Below are 22,844 nucleotides of genomic sequence, written 5' to 3' on the forward strand. Positions count from 1 at the left end.
CAAGAAGGTTGAGACATTTTTCGGGTCATTCATGTAATTCTTACCCCTTCTAGAAGGATAACCAGTTCTACTTTTAACGAATGTAGGAGCATGCACAAAGTGACTCATTAATTTAAAACAGTCTGGTCTAATATGGCCTATCTTTCCACAGTGATGACATATGGGGCTCATGTTGCGAACTCCTTGTCTTTTGGGAGGAGGAACTGACTTTTGCACTTGCAAAGGCTTATTATCCTTTTCAGATGGTTGAGCCTTCCTTTTCTTAGTCATGTCAGGAACAAACACTGTGGTTCTCACATTTTTATAGAAGGCTTTTGAGCTTGAATGAGCATCAGGATTCTCTTCAAAGTAGCCTAAACCACTCTTATCACTAGAGGACTTTCCTAAACTTAGGAGTTTGTCAAGCTGGTTTGTCCCAATGGAGAATTTCTGCAACTTAGTATTTAACAAAGTTAGCTCACTTTCATGAGTTGTCACTTTATCTTCCAAAGTCACATTCCTCTTTTGTAACTCATCTGTTAGACCAATGGCTTCTCTTAGTTTGCCTTGGAGTCCTTCATTTTCTCTTTTGCATAAATCTATTTCCTCAATATGTGATTTATTGAGTTTCCTCAATTTCACACATTCCTTATACAACTTCTCATAGATTTCTTGCAAGTCATCTTCATTCCCGGATTCATTTTCAAAAACACTCTCAATTTCAACGACAGATTCACTGCTATGACTTTTCCCTACAACAGAGGAAGTGAAAGTCATGTAGTTGAGATTTTTTTTCATGGGAGAACTCTCTTGTGAGTCACTTGACTCAGACTCACTATTAGTCAAGGAAGCAGCATTAGCTTTCTCTTTGGCCTTTTTGTAATTTGCACACTCAAATCGAATGTGACCAAAACCATGACATTCATGGCACTGAATATTGTTCTTGACAGCTCTAGTGTCTCACTTATAGCTCCTTTCTCGGTTTCTGAACTTGAACCCCCATTGAAACCTTTGAACCTTCTCTTCTCCAGTCCTGCGTTTTTCTGGGCAAACATCTTCCTGAATTTTTTAACATAAGAAGCTATCTCCTTGTCACTCATGGCAAGTTCATCAGAAGATTCACTAGACTCCTTTCTAATAGCATCGAGAGCTATGGACTTGTTTTTCTTATCCATAGGAAGAGTATGTTCATAGGTTTGTAAGGAACCCACCAACTCTTCAATCCTCATGTTGTCCAAGTCTTTGCTTTCTTCTATCACAGTGACTTTGGGACGAAACCTCTCAGGAAGAGATCTAAGGACTTTTCTCATAATTTTTTTCTTAGGAATTCTATCCCCTAAATTAAAACGAGAATTGAAAATATCATTAAGTTTGCCGTAGAAGCCATCAAAAGTTTCATCATCCTTCATCCTAAGTTCTTCAAAGTTGGTGGTCAGCATTTGAAGTTTAGAATTCTTTACAGCCTTGGTACCTTCATGGGTAACCTCAAGAATGTCTCATGCCTCTTTGCAATTTTCACACATGGAGATTCTCTTGAACTCCTCCTAGGACATGGCCATGAACATCGCATTCAGGCCTTTGCTACTCCAACTACACTCGTTGACTTCATCCCTGATTAATTTTTCACACTCTTGGGGGTTTGGACTCCCTCAATGACTACAACCGGTTGTTTCCATTCCTTTGTTATGGAAGCCCACACTCGGTCATCCACAGACTTAAGGAAAGCTCTCATTCAAACTTTCCAATACGCATAGTTGTTTCCATCAAAAAATGGTAGAGATGTGAGTGATTGAGACCTATCCATTTAGACCACTACAGTAGGATCACACTTAGGAACTAAATCCTAGTAGAGTGAACCCGCTCTGATACCAATTGAAAAGGCAGTGGTTCTACACGACACTACACCTAGAGGGGGGTGAATAGGTGTAATCCAATTTTTATGGCCTTTTGAAAATTAGTCAAATAAGCAGTTAGTAAATGAATCAAATAACACAAATAATCAACACATGATTTTCATCACAGAGTGGAAACTCATTTGAAGAACATCTTCAAACTCTAAAACCACTCCGGGTGTAAGACACCACCTCAAATCCACTATAGAAATTTTAGTTCGTTACAACCAATTTAGAGACACTCGCAAAACCTCTGTAGTAGCTAAACTTGGCTTGCGACACCACGAGCGACCCACTCGATCTCTACACACATGTAGTGTCGGAACTCTGACCTTTCTATAGCTTCCCACGAGAACCTCTCGATCTCTGCATCAACAGCAGCTCCGAACTCTTCCGGCCAACAAATATGTCCACTTCAATGGACTCATGTAAGAATTGATTTTGAGTGTGTTGTGGTGGAGAAATGTTTATCCAAGAGAGAATCAACCAAATGGGAGAGAGGTTGCTCTAAGAAGTTCTTGGAGGCCCTTAGGGTTTTTGCTCTGATTCTCCACACTTAGAATAGAAGTTAAGCTGTTCTATTTATAGTTCCAATCAAAGGAGGCGCTTCAAAACCCTAAATTGTAAGTGATCTGGAACATTGGCTCAAGCGAAGTATCGAGTGAGAGTCAAGTGGCACAATCTGCCTGAGTTCGCTCGAGCTCAATGTCGAGCGAGTGTCGAGCGGCACACTCTGCCTGAGTTCGCTCGAGCTCAATGTCGAGCGAGGGTCGAGCGGTGTAATCTGTCTGAATTCGCTCGAGCGCCACATTGAGCGAGGGTCGAGCGGTGCAATCTGCCTGAGTTCGCTCAAGTGCCTTGTTGAGCGAGGGACGAGCGAAGACATCTGTTTTGACCAATAACGAGCACACTTCAAGCACACTTCAAGCCTTTCTGCAACAACACTTGTTACAACACTATTTTACACAGGTTTTCACAAGAATATGCCAATACAATCATTTTTCCCTCAACAAATGTATTTTAAGTAAAAACATAATTTGTATAATATTAGCTGGCTTTCGTTTTAACTTTAATTTGGCTTGAATTTATTGATTTCAATTACTTTATTTTATTTTATGTTAATTGATTAATCTTTTTTAGATTTTTTAACATGGCATGTTGATTAGGCATTTTAGTTTCTCTTAAAATGCAAACTATGTATGTATTTTAAGGCGGCATATTACATTGTTAGTTTTTATACAGCAAGAGGGTAACATGCCAACCAATTTGAAGTTTGATTATATTATATTATATATATATATATATATATATATATATATATATGAACGGGATCTTTATGCTAGTGATGATGATCTTAATTTCAACGAATTAAGTAGAAAAAGAGACCCATGCAAGAAAATTTGAAAGAGACTTTGAGAATCGATGAACCTTGGTCTTGGCCGTGAATGGTCATGAGTTTTAACTTTCAAGTGCCAGTCATGTCTTCCAGTTGATTAATGTGTCTGAAAAATGATACTTCATTTTATCATAGCAAGGTTTATGCTTCTGAAATATTCTTTCACGGACCCACGCACAATATTTAATAAACCTCTTACGATTTATTTAAATTCTTATAATGTTTTTAAATTTTAATATAATTTTAAGTTTTGGTTTTATATGTTAAATGTACTTTTTGATTTTTCACACTGGCATGCTGATTAGGTATAATTGTTTTGTTCTTTAAATTATGGATTGTAAAATTCTTGTTATGATATTTGGAGGGGAGATGGGCAGTGGCCGATGAAGCTCTAGTGGTAGGTGATCAAGAGATCAGAATTTGAAAGAGAATAATGAATATTTGGTGGTTATGAGCTAGCTTTCTCATCCTCTCAAGTGGGCTGGTTACGTGGTATTGCACCTATTATTATTACTTGAGTAATTTGAAAAGATAGATGTGCTCCATAAGGAATTGTGTTTGATTGGAAGATTTTAATTCAAACGGTAATATGTTTTTTTATGAAGATCTCTATTACTCTTTGGAAATTTCAGCCTAAAAGACAAAAAGACGGAAGAAAATTTGAGATCAGTTGACTTGGACAACTGAACATTAATGGTCTTGGCGGGTTTTCCACTGCAAATCACGCCTTCAATGGCATTATCACATTGACTACTTTAAGGTCAAGTTTCGGACCCTGATGAAATATAAAATTTGTATCATAATTTTTTATCTCATCTTATCTTATTTTTAAATATAAAATTTTTAAACTAATCGTTATAATTTTTTTAAATTTTTAAATAAAAAATAAAAAATAATTACAATTTTTTTAAATCCCTAAATAAAAATAATATTATAACATTATATTCTTACAATATGTAAATTTTATAATATTTTTTATTTAACTTTTTTTTTCTTTTTTTAAAAATTAAAAAAATACTCAACTCAAACTATCTCACTACTATTCTCAAACTATCTTACTACTATTTACAAAATTTTCATCTCATCTCCCTCCCAAAACCTTCCCTAAGTCCAAACTTCCAGTTGATCTATCTATTGTTTGGCAATTAAACATCATTAAAATATTTTATTCTTCATCTTATAAAATTTAGGTTACCGCAAAATGTATTGTGAAATTGGTGTAAAATTTATATTTGGTAAATATCCGACCGTGTTTATGTTAAGAAAGTTGTTTGGTAAATAGCTAATCACAAGTTATTTTTGTGATTTATTTTTCTTTTAATATATTTTCAGTTAAAACATAATTTGTATAATATTAGGCTTTCTTTTTAACTTTCGTTTTGTGAATTTCTTGATTTCAATTACTTTATTTTATTTTATGTTAATTGAATCTTTTTTAGATTTTTTAACATGGCATGTTGATTAGGCATTTTAGTTTCGCTTAAAATGGATTTTAACGAAGCATATTACATGATTAGTTTTGATGCGGCCAGAGGGTAGCATGCCAGCCAATTTGAAGTTTGATATTATATATATTTTAACGGAAGTTGTCAAACGGAAGTTGTTGTTTTTAACGAAGATTGTTGGTGCAGTTAAATTTAATTTACATTGGACTTTTCATTCAATTATAGACGTTCGGTAATATTCTGTGAAAGATAAAACTGTCGATTAATTATGCACGTCGGTTTATTTTTTGAAATAGTAAACATTTATGGAGAAGATAAAGCTAGATGCATGCAGAGTCAAAAAGTGGTTGGGGAGTTTGAGGCGGAGTCGTGTTTAACGGAAGAAACCGTGCTCTGTTTTTGTTGTATAGAAACAGAGCTTTGTGTATGGGTTGGAAGAGTGGAGGAAAAGTGGGCTAGGTGGTGCAACTGGTGGCTCACGGTGTATCTGAGTAGGGGGAAGGAAGTGGTGAAGAAACTGAGAGAGTGAGGAGGCTTGAAGGAGGCTCAACAAAAATAGAGTTTGGCCAGGAAATTATAACAAGGGACTCGTGCGCCACCAGAGAAGGCAGGTTATCATTCAGCAAATAACATGGACTCCTTTCTACTGTTATCATTCAGTGTGTTCTTCTGTTCCAAGAAAGTTGTCAGGGTGAAATTGTTTTGGCTACCCACATTTGCTTTCTTATTATCTTTGCAAAAGAAATGCTAAAACTATCATTCAAGGCAGGTGAGTTCGCCTGAATGTTTCTGCAGCCAATGTCTAAATAATCGCCATTAAATTGATTTGGAGAAAGCATGCTACTCAATGGAGACAACAATCGCTTCCTGACTAGCGATCCACTACACTCGGTTTCATTAAGTGTAACATTATTCTTCATTGAAGAATGAACATGGCCATTAGTCAGAGAACTTGTTCCAACTGATCTAAAACCCACGACCCTAGAAATAGGATTCTGAATATTCCATCCACTTTTAGGAGTGAACCAACCACCTTTATCCACTGAACCAATCCTCATACCATGAATATTGGAAGTAACTTCCATTGCCCCTCTAAACTTAGACGAGTCTTTATTAACTTTTGCAACTTCCAAGTAGGTGTTACTGTAGAAATCTATCTTAGAAGAGAATGGTGGATTCCCAGTAGATGGGCTCATGCTTTCACTGTGCATTCCATCCATATCAGAGGTGCTCACATCGGTAAATCGAGGTGGATTCTTAAAAAATGTACCTGACGAGGCTGCTTCAACTTCCTCACCAGTTTCACTTGAGGGTACTTGAGGCAAGCCCATGAGTAGTATTTGCAAAAACTAATGCGTATCCTTTCTAAAAGAAGAGCTTAATGACTTGTTTTCTCTTTTTCCCTTCTAAGAGCTTAATGTCCTCTCTATTGAAGTAATGCAAGATGAGAAAAATGCTAGATCGTCATCCTAGAATTAAAATTATGTCAAATAGCTTTCATAAAACTATGGGTGATGTTTATTTATAGGATCATACTATAGATTCTATTAATGCTTTTTTTTTATAATATATCACAACGTGTAATTATTTATTAATTATATAAAAATTATATCGTTAGTTATTTAATTAACCAAAAACATTATGTTTTTGTTAATAAAAAACTAGTTCTTAAAAAATACTAAATATAAACTAAGCAAACATATATTGCACGTTGCTTTTACCTAGTATATATATATATATATATGAACGGGATCTTTATGTTGGTGATCCTAATTTCAACGAATTAAGAAGAAAAAGAGACCCAAGAAAATTTGAAAGACACTCTGAGAATCGTTGAACCTTGGTCTTGGTGAGTGGTGGGTTTTAACTTTTAAGTGTCATTCATGTCTTCCAGTCAATTAGTTTGGATATAGAGTAACAGAAATAGTTTCATCTCATCTTATTTTATTTTATCTTATTATTATAATTTTTTAAATTCTTATACAAAATATAATAAACATCTCAATTTTTTCAAATTTCAAAACAATAATAATATTAAAAAATATTCTTCTAACGATATTTTTTTCAACTTCCATGATCTAAAACGACATCTTCTCATCTCATTATCCAAACTAAACCTTATCATAGCTAGGTTCATGCTTCTGCAAAATGCACTGGTCAGTAGACATAACAATTAATTTTTGGTAAATATCGATCTGACTTCGTTTATGTTAAGAAAATTATTTATTTCATATTAATCTACAAATTATTTTGTGGTTTTTTTATCCTAATTTATGCTAGCTGTTATAAGTTTATTTCCACTTTCCATTATAACTAATATTCTTTCACTGAGCCACGATAAACCTTTTATGATTTATTTACATTCTTAAAATGTATTTAAATTTTAATTTAAGTTTCTAAGTTTTGGTTTTTTATGTTAATTTTACTTTTTAACTTTTCACAATGGCATGCTGATTATGTATAATTGTTTTGTTCCTTAAATGGCTAGAGTGAATTCTAAAGCTTGTAATCATTTGGTTGGTTTTTACGCGACAGAGGGTCTGGGCTCACCAAGAGAAATGGCTAGGAAGCAGTGGCTGAGCTAGATTGACGGTGTACGGCGCAGCTGAAGAGCACTGAGAGAGAGAGAGAGAGAGAGAGAGGAGATGTTTGTCCGACAAGCAAAGGAGCAGAGGAAGGGAGTGAGTTCGCCAGTCGTGGGCTTACTTGGGCGGTGCGAGGCCGAAGAAAGTGAACCATATGGCGGTTTCTGTGGCTTCTCAAGTGGTTTTTCGACTTCTTGAGGTGGCTACCGTGCGAGAGAAACAGAGGCCTACAGCGCGGTGGATGGGCTAAGAATCACGGTGGTTTCTTCCGTGTGATGGAGTCGGGGAGGACTTATGGCAGATTTGGGCTGACGGAAAGCTCGAGGCGTCACTTTCCGTGGTTGTTTACGGCCAGGTGGTGGTCAAGCAGAACTTCAGCACCATGGCTCTCTAACAAAACTGCCATGCGTGAGGATCTTTTGGTGCAGCGACGTGGTGCTCGTGGTGCAAGGTGAGGTCATGGTGGTAGAACTCTCTTCCCAGTGGCGTGCATGGAAGGCCATCTAGTCGTGCACGGTTATGTATGGCCTGGACGGTTGAGAAAACGGTGGTTTCAGAGTGAACCAGTGGCTCACGGTGGTGTTTTTAAGGGCAGCATAAGCTTTGTTTTCGTATTGAAAAAACAGAGATTCTCGGTTTGGACGTGGAAGGCTTGCTGGTCGTATCGTTTCCGCCGATTGCTGCTACGTGCGATGAAAATTTGGTAGAACAGAAAAGAGGGCACAGAGGTTGATGATGTGTGTGAGAAGGTTGCTTGCTGTGACAGAGAGAATTGCACAGAGATATATAAAGATGCTAACGGTTACATACTACTGCATAACGTGCACCCTTTGAAGACTCGTCCGAGAGAGATGGGGAACGTGAGAAGTTTAAACTATCCCCCTATCTTTATCCTTTTAATAATAATAATAACAATCATAATAATAATAATAGTAATAATAATTATTATTATTATATATCTATTATAATATTATCTATTATTATTAATTATATATCTATTTTATATTTCTTGGTATTGGTTATAACATCACGATCCGAAGGTCTGGAGAGTTAGCTCTTATAACTTAATATCAACTTCAAAATAATAATTATAAAATCCGAAAAACTCTTTAAAATATTAATTTATTTGCTCAACCCAAATATCAATATTCTTTCATAGGGACAACAATGAAATTCTCAATAAAATCAATTAGAAACTACCCAGAGACTCGAAAATATCCTTAATTCTACGTATCAAAATATTAACATAAGTACCAAAAATACAGCACAAGGAAATAAAATGAAAAGCTCCACAGAAGAATCTTTAGGAATACTCCAGTAAAAGAATATTTTGTCATACGTGTCTGTTGTACAGCCTATTGTAACAAACTTTTATCCTTTCCTGTGTAATTACTATTTTGCTCTGCTTGTAATCGACTGTCTATATAAAGACATACTTGACACTGAATATAGTGGGTGAGGAAATTATTTTCAAAAAGAACAATATGTGTTCTGCATTTTTCTTTCTTCTAATATGGTATCAGAGTTGCTGACTAGTAGTCTCTCGATCCATCCCTCAGTCCCACAATGACTACCTTCACACCTACTTCTTCCTCCTCCGTAGTCACTGTCAAATTAAAACAGGACAATTACTTGCTGTGGAAAGTATGAATTTCTACTTACCTTAAAGGACAAGACCTGTTTTCCTTTGTTGATGGAATTCGGGTCATTCCCCTAAAATATCTCCCAATTGATCCTACTATCGAGCCTACCACCACACTCAAAAGTAGTCTTGATTTTCTTTCTTGGCAGAAAACTGATCCGTTCATTCTTAGTGTTTTATTTTCTTCTCTTATAGAGTCTATTGTAGGACATGTTGCCTAGGCAAATATCTCAAGAGAGCTATGGTTCACTCTAGAATCTATGTTTAGCTCACTTTCTTAGGCTAAAGAATTTCATATGAGATTTCAGCTCACCAACTTATCAAAAAATGAACAATCGATTATTGAGTTCTTCAGTAAAGTCTGATTGTTAGCTAATACTCTTACAGCTACTGGAAGTCCTCTTTCCAACAAAGAACTTGTTACCTACCTCCTTAATGGTCTAGGTCCCTCATATGAGTGTTTCATTACTTCCATAACAACTAGATCTGACCCTATAATGCCTATTGAAAATATCGGTGACTCCTATTGAAAATCACTGATATTTTCAATAGGCAATCCATTCCCATGGAGAAAGGCATTTTGAATATCAATTTGTCTAAGTGACCAATTTTGAGAAATAGCAATTGAGAGAATTAACCGAATGGTGGTGAGCTTTACAACTAGGCTGAAAGTCTCTATGTAATCCACACCAAGCTGTTGATGAAAGCCTTTTGCAACTAACTGAGCTTTACTTCTTTCAATCGAACCATTAGAGTGTAATTTGGTTTTGAACACCCACCTGCAACCAACAAGGTTAGAGGCATCTATAGGAGGAACCAGTGACCATGTTTGGGTTTGAATCAAAGCTTTATATTCACAGGTCATTTAGAAAATTTTGAGGCTAGGGCAAAGGTAGATGGTTCATCAAGAACTGTTTTGGTTGAAATGAAGCAATTCCATGTTGGATAGGGAATAGAGCCATCATTGAACATACGAGGACGAGAGGAATTTGTGTGCGATCTTGTAATGATGGGAGATTGAGGTGGAATCAGTCCCTGAAGAAAGGATATGTTTGTAGGATTAGCTTATGTGGAAGAAGATGAAGGCTAATTGAGAGAACTCATAATAGGCTACAGAGGTAAGGTATCGGTTTGTGTATTGGGAGGAGAATTTAACTGAGTGGGCTGAGTGGTAGATGTGGGGCCAAAGTGGTTAGTGAGTTCTAGATCAGGAGGAGTGGTGAAATGAGGAGCCCATGGAGATGGATTGTGAGTTGTGGAAATTGATTGAGTGGATGAGGAGGGAGGTGGGCCCAAAATGGATGGTAAAGTGCATGGGATGGAAACCGTGGGTTTATATGTTTGGAATGATGCAGATTTCATTTTATTTTTGTAAGGGAAATTATACTTAGCAAAGGAAACATCCCTTGAAATATAGAGACGATTTGAAGGGAAATTATACTCAGCAAAGGAAACATCCCTTGAAATATAGAGATGATTTGAATTGAGGACAAGACACTTATACCCTTTGTGAGAGGGACTATACCCAAGGAAGATGCATGAAGTGGAATGAAAATCTAATTTGTGGCGATTGTATGGGTGAAGATTTGGCCAACACTCACATCCAAAGATTTTAAGAAATGAGTAATCTGGTGATTTGTTATAAACCATAACTTATGGAGACTTATTTTTTAAAACTGGAGTGGGGAGTAAGTTAATTAAGTAGGTTGTCGTTTCAAATGCGTCATCCCAAAAGGAAAGTGGTAGAGAGGCTTGGGCTAAGAGAGTAAGCCCAATTTTTACAATGTGCCTATGTTTGCGTTCGATGAGCCCATTTTGTTGATGGATATGAGGACATGAAAAGCAGTGAGTAATGCCAATAATTTTGCAAATTGAGGTGAGAGAACGGAATTCCCCACCAGCATCGGTTTGAAGAGTTAGAATTTTCGACTTAAAGAAACATTCCACAAAATTAATAAAAGAGGGGAACACTGACAAAACATCTTATTTCAATTTAAGAGGAAAAAACCATGAGAATCGTGTATAGTGATCAACTACGGATAAGTAATATTTAAAACCATTTCTAGACATGATGGGAGCTGGGCCCCAGATATTGGGCCAAATTAATTCTAATAGCCTTGCCGTGCAAATGAAACTAGAAGAAAAAGGGAGCTATTGTGCTTTGGCAAGAGGGCATTTTGGACAAGTAAAGTGAGGTTCAGTTGGGAAATATGGCAAGTGGTTGGAGTACAACGCACGAGAGACCAGATCAAGAGTGGGATGACCAAGACGCCGTTGCCATTGGCTGAGAGAGGTGCATTTGCCGAGAAAAGCAGTTGGAGACAATGAGTGCGATGGAGGAGGGAACTGATATAGACCATTATTGGTTGGGCCGCTGATGAGGAGCTTCTCAGTTGTGTTGTCCTTAACAGAGAAATAGTTGGAGTGAAATTCAAAAAAGCAGCTATTGTCAGTGCAACATTGAGAGACAAAAACCAACTTTTTAGTAATAGTTGGTATATGAAGAAGATGATGTAAATGAAAAGAAGAAGAGTTAGAGAGGAAGGAGGAGTTACCGATATTTTCAATAGGCAGTCCATTCCCGTTGCCAACACAAATTTTTAATAAGCTCAATGAGACCATGTTTATGCAACAACCCCCTGGCTTCTCTGATCCTCACCACCCTGATTATGTGTGTAAACTTCACAAGGCCATCCATGGTCTCAAACAGGCACCACATGCCTGGTTTGCTGAGCTAAGCAGTTGGCTTCTCAGTTATGACTTCACTACCTCCAAAGAGGATCCTTCTTTGTTCATTTTTCATAAATCTAATTTCTGTATCTTTACATTAGTTTATGTTGATGACATGGTTATAACATCTTCATCCTCTGTTGCTATTGAAAAGCTCATTAAGGACCTCAGTCAAGCCTTTCCCATGAAGGATTTAGGTCGCTTGTCTTACTTTCTGGGTTTGGTATTTATCTAATGGTATGCTTCTGCCATAAAGGAAATATATTTATGATATACTTCAAAAAATAAACATGGCTGAAGCAAACCCAATCTCCTTCCCCATGTCTGCTTCCATTAAGCTCTCTAAATTTAACTCTCCCTCATTTGATAATCCTACACTATTTAGAAGTGTCGTTGGAAGCTTCCAATATTTGTCCTTGACTAGACTAGACATCTCATTTGCTATGAACAAAGTCTGTCAATTTATGCATGATCCTAAACTCACTCATTGGTCAATTGTAAAACGGATTTTGAGATACATAAAATTTTCAATTAATCATGCTCTCTATTTTACAAAAAATTATGCCTTTACTCTTCATGCTTATTCGGATGCTGACTGGGCGGATTGCCCTTATTATCGATGGTCCACTGGAGGTTTTTGCATTTTTCTAGGTCATCATTTGATCTCTTGGAGCTCTCGCAAACAAAACACTATTGCTAGATCAAGCACGGAGGCTAAGTACCGATCCTTAGCATGTAATGAAATCTTGGGTGCCTCATCTTCAGTAAAATCAACCTTGGGTGGGGCTTCTTCTAAGGTGTTTTTATCCACTACTATCAGAAAGCATTTCTTCTAATAGATACAGCCTAGGGTTCTGACATTTATTCCCTGGGTTGCATTTAGTATCACAATAGTAACACAAACTCTTCTCCCTTATTTCCTTCATCTATGTTTGGTTGATTTTTTGGACAAGCAGGTTTTATTTTATTTTTTATCTTTTGTGGGGTGGGTGTTTTTAGGAGGCCTGGCTCTATTTGGTTGGTGTAGGTTGGTCTATTTGACTTTTTGGATAGGTTAAGTTTTTCCTCTTGAATTTTGCAAGGCTATATGCAATAGTGAGGTTGGAAGGGCTAAACATCCTCATAGTGAGTCTAATCTCATCTTTTAAACCACTTAAAAAAACAACATAGTTTGAAAGTCCTCTCAATCTTTTGGCTAATGTTTCAAACCATGCTTTATAGGCTTCAACAGATCCTACTTGCCTGAGCCTAGAGAGGACTTCCATGTGGTCATCATAAGCATTAAGGCCAAAATGAAGTAGTAGAGCTCTAACCAATACTTCCAAATTAGTTAACTGGCTAGAATCTTCCAAATTTTGGAACTAAACAAGGGCTTGGCCCTCCATATAATAAGAAGCTAACCGGATTCGTTGAGGGGGTGGGTTGTTATAAAAAGAGAAAAAATGGTTAAACTTGTATAGCCAACCAGTGGGGTCTTCCCCATGAAATACAAGAAAATCCAGCCTTATGAGCCTGGTCTGCATGTCTCCTCCTGAGCTTTGTCCTTCATCATGAGGTCCTTATACTCCCAAGGTAGAACCTCCAAGGCTACAATGGATATTTCTTTTGTGTATTTTGGCTATCAAGGTTGTCATTTGTTCAATTGTAGCTTCCATTTGTCTTTTCATGCCAGCCATTTTAGAATCAGTGGATCTTTTCAGAGCAGCATGTCCATCAGCCGTGTACCTTCTGCCATAAAAATGTGATTTTTTTGCTCACAGATACCGGTCTCTCTCTGATACCATGCGTAACATGTCTGATCTAAGAACCAATAGAGAAAAGGAAACAACTCTCACTTCGAGGGTGAGAAACCTCTAGAGAAAAGAGAAATCTTCAGTAACTTTTCAAGTGGAAAAACATGGAGCCTCTTGCTCAGTACATAACCAGATGCCTTATGGGCCTACAATGCAGAAACTAAACAATAGGTTAATTAAACAAGTCTAAGGCCCAAGGCCCAAACTACAAGTCCACTAAGCCCGCAGCATAAGGGTGTAAATTAAAGCAAGTGTAAAAGCTAAATGGCTGAGAGGCCTTAATGTCTAGCACATGAAATGGCCCATGGCACAATTTACTAAACTGATGTACTTAGGCTAACTGAACTACTTCATGTACTTCCCCTTTTCAAATTCTTGATTTTTCCTTCATCTTCGCAGCTCCTCATTTCCTCACTCAGTAGCATGTTACATATTGAGATGAAAGGGGGTTGAGAAAAGAAGAAACCCTAATGAATTGTAATTGCACAATCATATATGGTAGATTTTTATGAAAGTTTAAAACTTATTTTGCTTCTGTACATAATATTAGAAATATATTATAAACATTTTTACACACACGTATATATTTAAGAGGGCGGTCGGTATTGCAATATTAGAAATTTGTAGAAAAAATGTAAAGGAACACTGCTGAGCTGATCTCTTTTGTGCAGCCTGAATGAAGAGTAAGTGAAGAGCCCCAAAATATCAAAAAATATCATGACCATGCAATGCCATATTTATTGAATAACTCTACCTAGCTCGTAATTGTGTTGGCATCTAACAATATTGCAGATCTCACACTTCTGCATTCTCAAACTTGTCCAATCACTAGCATTTGAAGAATCAATACAATTGCATCCATTTAAACAACTTGGGAGTGACCCACCTCACATTTAACTCCTTACCATGCCTTAGAAACGAATAGGTTCAACAACATGACTACCCATTTTCAAACAACAACAAAGATGATGCCTAATTTCTAAATTTAAACCGTAAGGAATAAAGGTATTATAGAATTCAGAATGAGGATGTTGACATATATAGAAGGCATTCCCCGAACTCTTTCACCTTCACGTTCGAGCTACATGTTTTAACTGAAGCTCCAATGTAGCTCCATCCATCCAAATTATTTGACTGCTCCAAAAACCACTTGGTTGGTAGATACACCCCAAACCCAAATGGCCCTACAGAAGGGAGTAACACTCGAGTCCAGTGCCTTGCTATTTTATAAAATTTTTGGATTTATATGTGCAAAAAGCCCATTTGATTTTTCAAATATTTTTTTAAGTAGACTATTGGCCTAAGATCTCTATTTTGATAGATTATGATTTTCTTTGGGTTTGATATTTAGGTTTAAAATCATTTTATGGGCCAAGATAAATTTTTGAGGAATTTGGGAAGCGATGATGTTTTTGGGTTAAGAGAAATTTAAGTTTTTGAGGAATTAAAATAGGTGATTTGAATATTTCAAGTGCAATTACAAGTTACGTGTTCAATTGAAGATTTATTCAACTTATATGATTTCTATAGGTGACGATTGATTATTCATTAAGCATTGTTGTGAGAAATTTTTGAAAGACTAAGAAGTTTAGATAAATGGGGTTTCTATGCTAGATTTTGTATAAAAGAAATGAAATGAGATTGACTTTGAAAAATATACATGTTTTGTTATGAAAAGAATTATGAAACAACCTCAATTATTTGTTTTGCATTACTTATGAAATTCTATATAAGAATAAAGTATTTTCTGGCATGACAGGTGTCAACATGAGCTATTTTAGTATTTTGTTTATGAATTGTGCAAAAGAGAGTGAATATAAAATTTGTGCATAAATTATATTTTTGTGATCTGATTATTTTTTTTATCTGATTATGTTCTAAAGATGTTTTGTACTCTGATATGATATGATGTGATTTTTTAATGCCTCTGGCATGACATTCTCTCTCTATTTATGTTCCATTCTAACCTTACCACGGGTGTAAAATTGTAGCTTCTGTTCGGGTTGCTACCAATTTTTCTATTTCCACTGCACTTACTTTGGAAGTAAAGTGGTTTTCTACGTAGTCTTTCTTGTGTGCACTCTCGAGGCTCCAAAAATAATAAAAGGAAGATCATATTTTGTTTCTGCTAGATTGGCCGTCAGGATTCCACAACCCTACCATGGGGGTTAAACATAGAACTTTATTTTGATGTGATATTTTCAGTTATGCTTTGTCAAAGGAATTTTGAATAAGTATATTTTTGAATTTTCACTTTGATATTTTTTATAACATATTCTGAATCTGCATTTTGACCATATTATTATTTTGTTCTACATCCTGAACTCTATAAATGCTCATGTTTACACATTTGTATATGTTATCTGCTTACTGAGTTGTTGATAACTCAACCCCTTATCTCCACAATATTTTCAAATAATCTTGATGGTTTAGCTAGAGACCAAGAATAGACAGTGTTAGAGAAGTTTGATAATTGTAGAGAAATAAGTGCCTGAGGATACAAGTATTTATTTGAGTCATAGTTAGTAAATTAGTTATTTTCGATTATTTTGATATGTTAAGGATATTTTCAAATCCTTAGGGAGTTTCTAATTTATTTTATTGAGAATTTCTTTATTGTCTGTATGAATGAACATGGATATTTGGGTTGAGAAAATGAATTAATATTTTATGGAGTTTTCTGGATTTTATAGTTGTGATATTGGTATTGATATTATGTAATAAGAGCTAACCCTCTGGAGCTTCAGGACTAGGGTGCTACAAAGGGTCTTTGGGAGCACAAAAGACCAATGCATGGTTCTTTTAGAGGATCTTCATTAGTCTCAAAATGATAAACAAACTCGACAAACAAGTGATCAGGATGACTGCCCTAAAAAATCCTAGGATTTGAATTCTCAAGCTCATCAGCTTCATAAATAGTAAAATGAACATATCCCTCCCACTTACTGTTATTATCTATGTTTGGATGGATTTGTAGTGTCACATGAGAACCAAAACTTCTAATGTTGAACCACTTTAGAATTTCAGCTCCCAAGGAAGATCCACAGATTACCTTGGGATTAAAACAATTATTTTTATGGATGTGAAGTAAAAACAAAAAACAAAAAGATGTTAATTGGAGTATATATATTAAATAGCCTCTTTCACAAAACATCTTAGGAAGAGAAAGCTGAGACTCACAACGTCATAGACTTTTGTTTGCAAATTACTTTTTTCATTCAAGCTTCTAATGTAGTACACTTTAATGATACACTTTAACGATAAGCTTTCTTTATCTTATGCCGGTAAGTTGTCTTATTATAGTTATTTTATGCTCTATCATTCATTGAAATTAAAAAAGATCAAACTTATAACCATGAAGAGCTGTATCAACTCTCATTATGAAGAGCTGTACGTATCAACTCTCACGAAGAGTGATGCTCTGATTTTGGTTGTGAAAAGCGTGCTAATTGAGTTGCCATGGAATCTAATTCAGTGACATGATTTTTTGAAAGGAGTTGTTTGCAAAATCTGTTAGGGTATTATTTCTTTATAATTCATTTAACTGAATCTGAGTTCCCTACTGATTCAGCTAGGAGATGATGTTAGAATGCAAATAAATAGAAGATGATGTTATTCTACCATACAATCCAACATTCCAGGTATCTAGATTCTACAGAAGTAGAGGGGAGAATCTTTGAAACAACACAAATTGTGGATATTCCATGATTTGATTCTTTGTGCTGGTTTATTACTTGAAGTAGCTGCTATGCTTAGCTCCTTGTGTTCTTGTCACTCTAAAGGAAAATAATCTTGCTCGTTAAATACTATTATTATTATTCTTTATTTCAAGATCACTTACAAAAAAATGTTCTGTTGACTCCCTGATAACATCCAAAGAATAACGTGGTAGTTGTAACATAACTTTAGGGTGTCGACTCCATAGAGAGACAAATTAAAAGAATAGCAGAATGAACAAAGAAGCAGAAACAAAAGAAACAAAACAATCATAAAGTAGAGGACGCGGCAAAGCAGTGAAGAAAAATACTTGTTTATTAATAATCAAAGTCTGTACAAAGGAGAAAACTGAAACAAAAAAGATTTTGTTACATCAAGATGATAATGAAGAAGATATAAAATCAGGTAGGAGGGGCGTCGAGATCCTCCTCAAACTCGGCAGGGTCAACTTATAGAGCATCAGGGTCTACTATATGACCAGCAAGGTTGGCCTCAGGAGCGTCAGGGGCTACCCCAGTGCCCTAAGACCAGCCACAAGAGCTTCGACATCTGGAGGGAATGAATCAGGGATCATCTCTTGGCTTAATTGACCACCGTGCTCAAAGGGCATCGAGGTCATGAGGAAGTTGGAAGATATTGAGGGCTCTCAAATGTGCCTCAAGCACTTGAGAGCTCACTTGGCCGCTCACTATAAAGTCGGCTAACAAGTTTGCTCCCTGCAGCACACCACAATAAATGTCAAAATGGTCAGACAAAAGAAAAACAAGCAAAGAAGGTGTTGCCTAGATGACTAACATAAGATGGGGGGGTGAATTGAGTTGTATTAAAAAAATAACAATTATAAATCAAATATACAATATAAAATATAAACAAAATACAAAATAGCAATAAATATAAAGAGTAAGGGTAAGAGAGAGGCAAACTCAGTATGTTAACGAGGTTCGGCTCTACTGCCTACGTCCTCGCCTCAAGCTACCCCTTGAGGATTTCCAAATTCACGAGTCAACCTCTTTCAGGTGGAGATAGAAACCTATTATACCTTTAAACAACACCGCTATAAAGGATCCGTGTAGAACACCCTCTACACTTACAATCACCTTATACGCGGTGATTCAACTATTCCCTGTGTAGATCACTTTCTACACGCACAAGGGTTATACACACCATTTTACTGATACAAGAGCTGATAGTGGGTAGGTTATCAGAAAACACTCCTCAATGAGTGGAATAAGAACAATACAGCGCAAAATATATCTCTCAAAATGAACAAGGATTAAGCCTCAATGCTTAGAGAAAAGAGAATGAAAGTTTTGAATGAATGTTGTATGCTCTGGATGCTGTAAATGTGAAGCTCTCAAATGATCTATTTATAGGTATATGAAATTTCATATTCAAATTTAAAAAGATTCACATGTCAAAGATAACGTCATTTACTTTTTCAAAAAATTCAAATAAAAGGTTCTTCCTTTTCAATTGTCAAAGACAACATCATTCATTTTTCAAAAACTTAAAACCTAATCTTTTACTTTTGGCATATGACAAAAGGAGCACACTTTACTTTTCAAATATTTCAAACATAATCTTTTATTTTTTGCATATAACAAAAGGAGCACACTTTACTTTTCAAATTTTTCAAACCTAATCTTTTTACGTTTTGCATATGACAAAAGAAGCACACTTTACTTTTCAAATATTTCAAACAAAAATATCTACTTTTTGTATAAGTCAAAAAAAGTATCAATCACTTTTGAAAATATTCAAATAAAACATGCACATGTGAAAGATGACAATCAATCATCTTTAATATTTTTAAAATTCAACCCTTTAATCAAGGTATGCACATGTGAAAGATGATAATCAATCATCTTTCAAAATTTTCAAATTTAATTTTCAAAATATTCATGCACATGTGAAAAATGTATTATAATACTTTATGATAAAATATTAATTTTGAGTCTTAATCCTAATTTCGAATTTTTAAGAGATTTACAACATTATTCTATAACTTTAATATGAACTTGTTCCCTTCTTACTCATGGTTGTTTCCTTGATGTGTTTGACTCTATTGTGTAGACAACTTGAGCTTGAAACTCTCTTATTTTTTGAATTCATTTGTTATCATCAAAATCCATGTGTAGATATATAATTATACAAAACTTGAAATTTTGGGTTCAACAGAAGGGAAAAGGTAGAATAGAGAGGAACCTCGGAGAAGAAGCCCCTCAGGGATTTAGTCACCCTCTCTAGGACCTTCGCCCTAGCTCAACCAGCTTCAAGGCGGGAGACATAGGGATCACCTCCACTAGGCTATCCACAAGAGGTGGCCACTCAACTACCCCTGCACCCTTGGCTTCGCCCATGGCCTCCTCGGTCAAGCCAGTGGCTGAAGGATGGGAAGGACCCTCAATACAGATGGTTGATCCTCCTAGGGAAGGGGGCTTTCCTTCTCCTAGCCAAAAGCACATGAACCGCCCTCTTCGGTCCTCACGACAATGGCTACCAGCTCCCCAACAATTGGCAAAATGGCCGCAAGTGACTAGACTCCCCTCCTAGTAGCCTTCTCAACTGGCTCCTCAACAGGCGTAGCCATAAGGTCAATAATGGCAGCGATTGATGTGGCACAATCTCCAGGAGCTTCAACATGAAAAGGTTAGGTGAAGGCGTACCCTTATTGGAAGAGTTGAATCCTTATGCGAAGTCCCTAGAAGTATCCCCAAAGACTTGGTCTCTGATTGCGGAATGAGTAGTGGAGGCAAAGGAATGGATCATCTCCACGTACACCTAAAGGAAGGGATCATCTCCATGTCCACCTCAGGAGCCGATTCAATGAAGGTCGATTTCTGCAGGGCTTGCTCTAGGAGTGCTCCCCAGAAATGCATTTGGAGTGTATTAGCCAACTAGGATAGCTCAAGTGGCCCCTTAGGCACAATAAGTGCCTCTGGAGTGACGACCGACATAGGCTCCACAACTAAAGTTACGATGAGAGAACGAGCAGCTAATGCGCTGGGGCCAATAGGGTTCTCTCCGTCGAACCTACTCACAAGATCCACGGGAGACATTCGAGAGGCTGGGTACTAGGCAGGCATCGCTACACGTCACCACCTTCGACAATTAACCTGGAGGGGGCTGAGAAGGGGGCTCGGGGTCGCTATTGGCCCTAACCATCTTTGCGCAAGGTTTCTTCCCCTTACCTTCGATGGGAGGGCTGGGGGAATGCTTCCTTGTCGAGGTAACTGGTGGCCAAATGGAAATGCCGCAACTGGCATGAATAGTGTGGCTGAGGGGAGTAAAATGCACCGCTATGTTCTCCTCCCCTAGGAAAGCCTTTGAGAGAACAACGATTGGGTTCTTCTCTACCCACTCCTTAACGATGGCTATACGATGCAGCTCCTCGAGAGTAGTTGTCGGTCGCATGGTCTTGTCATTAGGAATGACACCCCACCAAGCCCTGAGGGGGAACTCTACATGGTTAATCTGTAGGATAGGAAATCTCCATCCACGACCAGACTCAAAGAAGAACTTGCCAGTCCAATTCTTGATTTTGCAATACCAATACACCAATACAACAAGGGCATTCACCACCCTAAAACTGCAAATATGCATCTTAAAACATTGTGAGTTAGGAGGAACTCACAACTGCTCAAGTTGGCATGCTACAGGTTAGACTTCAATAGCGCGCCGACACAAAATGCAACAATACATCAAGATCTGCCAAGGTTCGAGTGAAGTTGGGAGGGAGCTAACCCGAAACAGTCCAAGACTTCATAAACAGGGTGAGGGAAATGCAACCTCAGCCCACAAGAGAACATTTTGCGATACGGTTGCTCCAATACGAAAAGGGAATCCACCACCCTAAAACTACAAATATTCCTAGCACGCCTCATAACTTTGTGAGTCAGGAGGAACTCACTGCTGCTCAAGTCGGCATGCTCCGGGTTAGACTTCAATAGTGCGTATTGCCACAAAATGCAACAGCACGTTAGGATCCGCCAAGTGCTCGGGTAAAGTTGGGTAGGAGCCAGCCCGAGACAGTCCAAGACTTCACAAACAGAGCGAAGGAAAGGCAACCTCAGCCCACATGAGAACATGCTGGGGAAGAGAGCAATGTGCAAGGCAGAACCGTCAGCTTTGACAGCACCTTCCCATGGCCCAAGAATCTCAAAAACCAAAATCGAAAACCCAAGTTGCTGAGAGCCTGACCCAAAGGTGTGCGGAATACGATGTTAACAAAACACATACTTAAGCATTAAGATAGAATGGCAAATATGATGAATCACATATTCATTAGGTGGAGATATGTGGTATAAGATTTCTGTGTAAAATTTATCTAGTATTTATGGGCTTGATCTACTAAAAACGAAGAGAAGCATGCATCAATCATTAAAACTATAGGGGAAAATTATTCAAACTTTCTTGAGAGAGATGTTCGTACAGATCATCAAAAGTTTCCATTGCTGCCATACTATCGGTAGCAATTTTAGCAAAATTTTCATGAAGGTTGCAATTTATCCATGCTCTTGCTAGAAGAAGAAACGACAAAAAGTTACCCAGCTATCATGCAAATGCCATCCGGAGATACTGCCGGCCACTTATCTCAAGCAACTCTCCACGTTTTTATCTTCTCCATATCAACTCTACGTGCCCAACAAAAAGCTTCTACAAAAGCCCCCCGTCTGATTTGGTTAGATAAACATGGTAGGAAGCAGGGAAAACTGTCAGTCCTATCTCTCTCATCGATTTGACAATCTAGGCAAGTTAAATCAAGCACCGTCAAGTTAACTGCTCTAATTGACTGTTGGTTAAAAAAAAAATTATTTAATAATTAAATAAGTAATTTTAAGTATGTTGATATATTTTTATTTTTTAAAATTATTTAAATATATTAAAAAATGTAAAAAAAAAAATTAAAAAGTAACTAACATTGAAATGAAACGGTGCTACTCAAATGGTAAAGTAGCATGCTCCTTTAGGGAATTGCTTGGTGCACATATGGTGGCCACCGCTAACGTTTTACTTTTTTTTATTTTTTTATTTTTTACTTATAGTTAAGTAATTATTCTTTTAATGAATTTCTAATTTCTATTATTTAAAACTTTTTTAATGAATTTTAAAAAAACCAAAAAGAGATAAAAACAAATTTGTTTATTCCATTGAGGTTTTGGTGGACTCCCTCTGTGGAAGTAGCACCATCCTTACTTTTAATAATGCATTTATAAATAGAATGATAGATGTGCCGAAAGTCAAGTTTTGACACTTTTTTTAAGTGGTTAAGAAAGTATTTTTTAATAATCTTGTAATTTTTTTTAATGTTTAAGAATATAAAAAAGATCTATGAAAAAAAAATAGAGGGTTTGGCCTTTTCAGGACCCATCCTGGAGCTAAACCCTCGTTAGGTGTAGTATAACTCTTCTTTGAAAACAAGATAAATGATATTTACAATTGTAGAATATATAAATATTGTACAATTTTTTTAAAAAAACGAGTAAATAAGAAATCACATGAAAAAAATTAATTGTTTAATAGGAGACTTCACTCTTTTTCAAAACAATTAGGTGGCGCTTACGCCCTTTACTACTATATGTAACATTAATCTTTACAAATCATTTATGCAATGCTTTGAAAAAGAAATTTATTATTATTTTTAAAGTAATGCTACATCTATACT

This window comes from Carya illinoinensis, chromosome 7, assembly GCF_018687715.1.
Source record: "Carya illinoinensis cultivar Pawnee chromosome 7, C.illinoinensisPawnee_v1, whole genome shotgun sequence".
NCBI classification, from domain to species: Eukaryota; Viridiplantae; Streptophyta; class Magnoliopsida; order Fagales; family Juglandaceae; genus Carya; species Carya illinoinensis.